Genomic DNA, 8,002 nt, shown 5'->3' with positions numbered 1-8,002 from the left:
CTGGGATTACAGGCTTGAGCCACTGCGCCCGGCCTTTTTTTGTATTTTTAGTAGAGACGGAGTTTTGGCCATATTGGCCAGGCTGGTCTCGAACTCCCGACCTCGCAATCCTCCCTCCCCTCCCCCCCGCCCGCCTCGGCCTCCCAAAGTGCTGGGATTACAGGCATGAGCCACCGCATCCAGCCTTAAATATATGTTTCTATTGCTTTCTTTCTACTTAAGCCTTTAGAGGAGGAGGTAAGGTATGTAAAAATAACCCCACAAAACACAAAATGTATCATATTATCTTTCTTTTTTTTTTGAGACAGTCTCACTCTGTTGCCCAGGCTGGAGTGCAGTGGCACGATCTCAGCTCACTGCAACCTCTGTCTCCCAGATTCAAGCTATTCTCCTGCCTCTGCCTCCCCAGTAGCTGAGATTACAGGCATGTGCTAGCACACCTGGCTAATTTTGTATTTTTAGTAGAGTTGGGGTTTCACCCTGTTGGCCAGGCTGGTCTCAAACTCCTGACCTCAGGTGATCTACCCACCTCGGCCTCCCAAAGTGCTGGAATTACAGGTGTGAGCCACCATGCCCAGCACTGAATTATCTTTCAAAAGAAATCCAGGCCGGACGAGGTGGCTCACGCCTGTAATTCCAGCATTTTGGGCTGGAGTGCAGTGGCTATTCACAGATGTGATCATAGTGTACTACAGTCTCGAACTCTTGGCCTCAGCAATCCTCCCTCCTCAGACTCCCAAGTAGCTGGGACTACAGGCTCATGCCTCCTCACCAGGCCAAAATTCACAATTGTTTACAAATACATGACATGCACTTTGTTCCTCCAGGGCCTCTTGGCCCACAGATGCCCATGAGGACAAGATTTGCCAGCAACAAGGGAAAAAGCCCCAGAGAGCTTCACAAAAATTTTCAATTTGTATCCTCCCGCCGTCCTCAGGTTGGGCTTCCCATTGCATGGAGAGGCCTGCCTGAGGCCAGGAAGGGGTTAGGGGAGCAGATCCCAGAATCACATGGTCTAGGATTAAATCCATGAAGTGGGTTGGGTCACAGTCATCAAATTATTCCATAGGAGAATAATCGGTGATTGCCTGAGGCTACCTTTGCCCCTGCCCTCAGTCCAGTTCTATTTGGTCTGAGAGGGAGAGTGACTCCTCAGCTCCCAAAAAGACTGAGTGAGAAAGCAGGTAGCAGTAATGTACTCAGGAATGAGCCAGTATCACTAGGCAGACAGGGCACTCAGGAGTGGTCATTTTGCTTCAGTCATTTTTTTTTGAGACGGAGTCTCGCTCTGTCGCCCAGGCTGGAGTGCAATGGTATCATCTTGGCTCACTGCAACCTTCACCTCCAGGGTTCAAGCGATTCTTCTGCCTCAGCCTCCGGAGTAGCTGGGATTACAGGTGCCTGCCACCAGGCCTGGCCAAATTTTTTTTTTTTTTTTGTATTTTTAGTAGAGACGAGGTTTCACCATGTTGGTCAGGCTGGTCTTGAACTCCTGACCTCATGATCCTCCTGCCTTGACCTCCCAAAGGGCTGGGATTACAGGCATGAGCCACCACACCCAGCCTCCTTCAGTCATTTTGAGGTCATGGATGGTTTAGCATAAGGAACAGAAACTATATATAATCAAATATTTGAGAAAAAAAGCCCCAAATACCAAGCTATTTCATATCTAGAAGCTGCAAATGTATGGCCGAGCGCGGTGGCTCACGCCTGCAATCCCAGCACTTTGGGAGGCTGAGACGGGTGTATCACTTAAGGCCAGGAGTTCAAAACCTGGCCAGCATGGTGAAACCCCATCTCTACCAAAAATACAAAAATTAGCCGGGCTTGGTGGTGCGAGCCTGTAATCCCAGCTACTCAGAAGGCTGAGGCAGAAGGATTGCTCGAACCTGGGAGGCGAAGATTGTAGTGAGCCAAGATTGCGCCAGTGCACTCCAGCCTGGGTGACAGAGTGAGACACTGTCTCAAAAAAAAAAAAAAAAAAAAAAAAAAATGCATTGAGAATCCAATAACGAATGAGCAGCAGAGTTAGGGAGGACAGATAAGAGAATAATCCAGCCAGGTGTGGTGGCTCACGCCTGTAATCCCAGCACTTTGGGAGGCTGAGACGGGTAGATCACAAGGTCAGGAGATCAAGACCGGCCTGACGAACATGGTGAAACCCTGTTTCTACTAAAAATACAAAAAATTAGCTGTGTGTGGTGGTGTGCACCTGTAGTCCCAGCTACTTGGGAGGCTGAGGCAGGAGGATTGCTCAAATCCAGAAGGCGGAGGTTGCAGTGAGCCAAGATCACATCACTGCACTGCAGCCTGATGATAGAGTAAGACTCCGTAAAAAAGAAAAAAGAAAAAAAAATCACCACAGACCCCCACCATGTAATTATAAATCAAGATACATGCCATCATCATCATCACCATCATCATCCCTCACATTAATTGTAACATTAATTGGGTTGCCTATTTGCCAAGCACTAGAGCTGAGTGGTCTTAAATTCACGTCCACATTTCATCCTCACAACTCCAGGAGGCAGTTGTGTTTATCATCCATACTTTACAGGTGAAAAAACCTGTGATGTAGAGAAGTTAAGTGACTTGCTAGGAGGAAGCAGAGCTGGTACTCGAACCTAGGTTTGACTCCAGAAAGCATGCGCTTGACTACAGAGTAAAAAGCAGGGTCCCCGAGAGAAAGTATAGGATTTGCCTTCTACCCAGCATGCGGAAGGTTTCCCTGCACTCCCTGCACTCTGACCCTCTCTCTGCTTTTTGTCAGCCTAAGGAGGATGGCAATACCATTGACCTAGTGACCTAGTAACCAGGAATATGGAGACTCTGAGTCAGAAGCAGAAAATGCCAGACAATCTCACATGTAGTTGTTGGATCATGAAGTAAGATCAGGAATGGAGCTGGGGTCAGGAACAGGATAATTGTGCCTTGCCAACGTAATTATATCCCTTGCACTCTGTGATCAAAACGATTGAGTCAGAATGTCTTGCTTTGTGCCAGAGTCATTTGACTCGCTCCCAAAGCGGCCACCCAGGATAGCTTTTCCTTGGCGAATTTGCCACAGAGCTGAACCTGGTTCATAGCCATATCAGTGTCCTGTCAGGGTTCATCTGCCTGAAAAGGCCTGACTCCCAGCAATCCAACTCATAAGAGGCCAAACTGTATAACTACATACCTACCAATGTATTGATTAATAGTGTTAGTCTTTCAGTAACTGGAATGTTCTCCCAACTAATGCACCCTTTTCCCAATATCAGCAGTCTCAGAGAGTCAAGTTAGTCAGCAACAGGCTGGTTGGTGAGTGTATCCCAAGAGTTAAGGGAAGCTGACCTTTTGAGGGCTATTTCAGTCAAATCAGGGTGCAGTCTACTGAATCATCTCCACCTTACAGCAGGGCATGTCTATGTGAACACAAATTTCACACTGCTCTTTCCTGGACAGTGGTATAAGTGCCAACTTCTAGCCTCATGGCTTTATCCTACTTCTTTTTCCTTCCTCTTTCTATTCTCCGGCCTCTTCCCTCATCCTTCAGTTCACACATTCTCCATACAATAAAGTTGATTCGGTTGCTGATCATTCAATTGTCATCACATTGCAGCCCTTCCCTCACTGAGATGCTCAAGGAGGTCACCTTGATGGATAGGTTCGTTGTTCCCAAGCTCTTCATTCATTTACAGAACTTTTTGGTTTATTTTCTAATATGTTAGGTTTAACCTTTTGAAATGATTGTTTTTGGCAGGTCAAAAACAGTTAAATAGCAGCAATTTTATGTGGTTCAACAGTCAGCAAACCAGACCCATTGGGAGTGGGGTTAATGAGTCTGACTGCCTTCTCAAGCCATTGTGGTGGGTGTATGTGTGTGTGTGTCTGTGTCTAGGATAGGGGGGGTGTATGGCAGCCCTTTCTTTCTGGAAATAAGCTCTCCTGGATAGTCACTGGTGTCTGGGGCCTCCTCTTGCTGTCCATGTATCCTCCAACTAGGGCCCTAATGTCAAAAATGAGCTAAGGAGGAACTTGAGGTTGAGGGAGAAGGCTGAATTATTTGTTATATGTGGCAGAGTTAGCCTATGCTCATAAGCCAACAAGGAAACACTTTTAGAGTCCATGGTTTGTGCAGTCCTCTGTTAATGTGGAAAACTGGAGATTAATGGAGACATTTTTCATTTTACAAACATCAGTTAAATGCTTGTGTGATATAGGCTACATGCTCAATGACATTCCTACCTTCCAGAGTTTTCAATGTGCTATTGTAGGTGTACCTGTGTATCTCCTTCTAGTTACCAGCTTGGCGTACAATAAGCTCTGTGAAGGTAGGGCTTCTCTCTCATTTAACTCCTAACATAGGGCCCGGCATATAGTAGGTGCTCATTAAATACATGTTTTATATAAGTAAGTGAATGAATGAGAGTGGTTAAATAAAAAACCAATCATGCAAATACCAGGAAGGCATCAACTAGCATACCAAATGAAGACTCTGGGCCTCTGAAGTTTAGGAAATCAAGCTGCCTGTAGAGAATAAGAAGAGAGTCCCAGAAGAGATGACTTGTAAGTAGTTGCTCCCCAGTTGAAAAGAGGAACAGTTCAGGCAGTGACATAGCTGGCCTTACAGATGTTAGAGAGGAAGACAGGAATGAAAAGAAGAATTCTAGCCACCCATTTCCTGGTGAGCACTTTGGCCAGCATGAGCTGCATTCCTTTGAGCTGAGCATGAGTGGAATTTCCAGCCTAGGTAGCAGAATGGAACTTGGAACAAATAGCTCAGCAGAAAAGAACCCAGAAACAATGGGGCTGGGCTCAACTGCCCTTTGCCAGCTCTTGAGCTCATGGAATATTGGAGCTCAGCGGTCCTTGTTGAGGGAGATACATGATGTCCTTCAGATTGTACCACTTCAGAGGACCCAGAGGGAAACTGCCACGTTCAGACAGCATTAGGAACCTTGGAAGATGTGCAGAAATACCTGGGAATAGTCCGCATTACTATTCAACTTTTCCATCTGGCAAGTACAAGTGAAGGTCTGTTTGCTTTAAGGATGCAGACGGTCCAAACACATTGGACGGCAGAGGGGAAGATACCTCCGTCAAGAGAGAACTGGAGGAGCCGGGCACGGTGGCTCCTGCTTGTGATCCCAGCTACTCAGGAGGCCAAGGCAGCAGGATCAATTGAGCCCAGGAGTTCCAGACCAGCCTGGGCAACATAGCAAGATCCCTTTCTCTAAAAATGTTAAAAAAAAAAATTAGCCTCTCTACTCTGGAGAGGCTGAAGCTGGAGGATTGCTTGAGCCTCGCCTCTTAAAAAGAAAAAGAAAGAAAGAGAGAGAGAGGGAGGGCAGAAGGATGTTTCAAAGATGAGGGGGTGCCTGGTGATGATGATAATGATAGCAGGATTCAGGGCACTAGGCAACCAATCTGGAGGAGGCTGGCAGGGGAGATTTAAAAGGAGCAACTGGTGGGAACAGATGCTGTCAATTTTAGGGCAGGTGATTCAAAGAGTAAGGGACTAGCTTCACAGAGGAGAGAATGACTACAAACAATGACACAACCACAAAGACGCTGTTCTCTCTACTGGCCTGACCTGAATTTCTTACACATGATCAAGTTCTGGGAGCATGCCATCAATCACACTGAAAAATGTAGTGGGAAATTCTGCAGTGTCAGCCCTCAACGACTGTTCCTTCTGTGTATTTTCTCAAGTCATTAATTCTTTCAAGACGATGAATTGATAAGGACTTAAGAAATATATAAATAACTGGAACTCATTTATATCTAGATCGTCTCTTCTAGATTATAAGGGAATTGAAGGCAGGAATCATAAATTACTCACTTTTGAATAAAGCACTTTGCCCTAAATATAGCTAAATAAGTGCTTCATAGAAGAGGAAAGAAAGAGAGGGAGGGGGCTGGGCGTGGTGACTCACGCCTGTAATCCCAACACTTTGGGAGGCCGAGGCAGGTGGATCACGAGGGTCAGGAGTTCGAGACCAGCCTGGCCAACATGGTGAAACCCCGTCTGTACTAAAAATACAAAAATTAGCTGGGTGTGGTGGTGGGCACCTGTAATCCCAGCTACTCGGGAGGCTAAGGCAGGAGAATCGCTTGATCCTGGGAGGCAGAGGTTGCAGTGAGCCGAGACTGTGCCACTGCACTCCAGCCTGGTGATGAGAGCAAGACTCTGTCTCAAAAAATAAGTAAGTAAATAAATAAATAAATGAAAGAGAGGGAGGGAGGAAGGAGGAAAGAGGGGAAGGAAGAAAATAGGAAGGGAGAAAGAAAGAAGGAAAGAAAAAAAAGAAAGAAAATAAATTTGATTAGCCATGGTAAGGGAGGGTGATGGTGATGGGCAGTACTAAACCTGGCCTGCATCACAGGAAGATACATGTTGTCATAGAAGGAAGTCACCTTGGCAGCTGTTTATGTTTGGGGAATAGTGTATGTGTAAGCTCAAGCTACTTGCTGACCAAGGCTAGGTCCTTGATTTATTTGACATTCAGAAGTTAGATTTTTTTTCTTTTTTTTTTTTGTTTAGACGGAGTTTCGCTGTTGTTGCCCAGGCTGGAGTGCAATGGCGCGATCTCGGCTCACTGCAACTTCCGCGTCCCCCAGGTTCAAGCAATTCTCCTGCCTCAGCCTCCCGAGTAGCTGGGATTACAGGCGTTAGCCATCACGCCCGGCTAATTTTTGTATTTTTAGTAGAGATGGGATTTTATTATTTTGGTCAGGTTGGTCTCGAACTCCTGACCTCAGGTGATCCGCCTGCCTCGGCTTCCCAAAGTGCTGGGATTAGAGGTGTGAGCCACTGCGCCCAGCCATTAGTTAGTTCTTTAATAGCAGTGTAAGCAGGGGTTAGGAAAAGAGAAACTTTAATGGGGTAACTGTAAAGGAAAAGGCGAAGAAGTCACTCCATTTACTGGCTGAGTTCTATCTACCCCATAGGGCTACCGACATTTGTCTGAGTCATTTCCTCAGTGGTTGTGACAGCTCCCTCTCCTGCTTTTAGAAGGAGGAGTAGAAAGTTTAAGAGCTTACTTTAGACCACCTTTTGCATATAGAATTCATTTCATTTTCAAGGCCCCAAGGGTATTTAAATGGGCTTTAAACCCATTTAAACCGGGCTTTCGCCTGGGCATTTTGGTCTCCACCCCTATGGTAAGCCAGGCTCCTCCTTTTATCAGGGATAGAAGCTAAGGATAAACTGCATCATCATCTAGACTCAAGTCAGGACGTTAAGCAATGTGCTGGGCAGCTAATGCTGATTCTCTTCCCTCCCTCCCCCGTATCATGTAAGAGCTAGTATACCCATTTTACAGATTAGGGACTTGAAGATAGGATTTATTGAACTTAAGCTAGACAAAATCCCTACCTACCAACTGGCCTATGAAAGATCTTTTAATAAATGGGACCTAAACTTAAGGATTTAGTCCTAAACTGCTCCTCTCACTTTCACAACTTGTAAAGAAAAAAAGTAATGGTTGCCACACCAGAGAGGGTGGAAGTACAGAAACGATCAGAGGAGAGGAACAATTTTTAACACAGTTGGCTTAACGTAGTGCCTGTCCGTTTCGCGAAAGTTCAAACGACTACTCTGGGATCACGGTTTGTTCTGGGCCAGGAAACACACGTGCATCCTGCGCATGCGCCCAAAAGGAACCCACTGCCCCTCCTGCTAGACCTCTCTAGCCAAGTCATCAACCAGCCCTCAAAATGCCCGCCCTCAAGACTAAACCTTCCGCCAATTGGGAAACCGGAATCGTCAGGCACGTCACTTACTTTGCATATGCCCTCCTCTCCCCGCCCCCATTCCTGGACTCCGCCCCGTCTGGGTCACGATTGTCACCTAAGCGCTTCGTCCTGGCACCTGATTGGCTCTTTCCAGCTCCGCCTCCATCTCCACCCGCCGCCCGCCCCTTGGCGGTCCCACAGCGGCGGGCAGAGCAAAGTACGCAGGCGCAGGCGCTGCCTCTCTCTTCTAGCGGCCCGCCCTCCCTCCTCCCCCTCCCTTCCC

The sequence above is a fragment of the Colobus angolensis genome, unplaced genomic scaffold (genome assembly GCF_000951035.1).
Source record: "Colobus angolensis palliatus isolate OR3802 unplaced genomic scaffold, Cang.pa_1.0 Scaffold46, whole genome shotgun sequence".
In the NCBI taxonomy this organism is placed as follows: Eukaryota; Metazoa; Chordata; class Mammalia; order Primates; family Cercopithecidae; genus Colobus; species Colobus angolensis.
The sequence above is the reverse complement of the archived record's forward strand: the minus strand, read 5'-3'. Positions refer to the sequence as shown.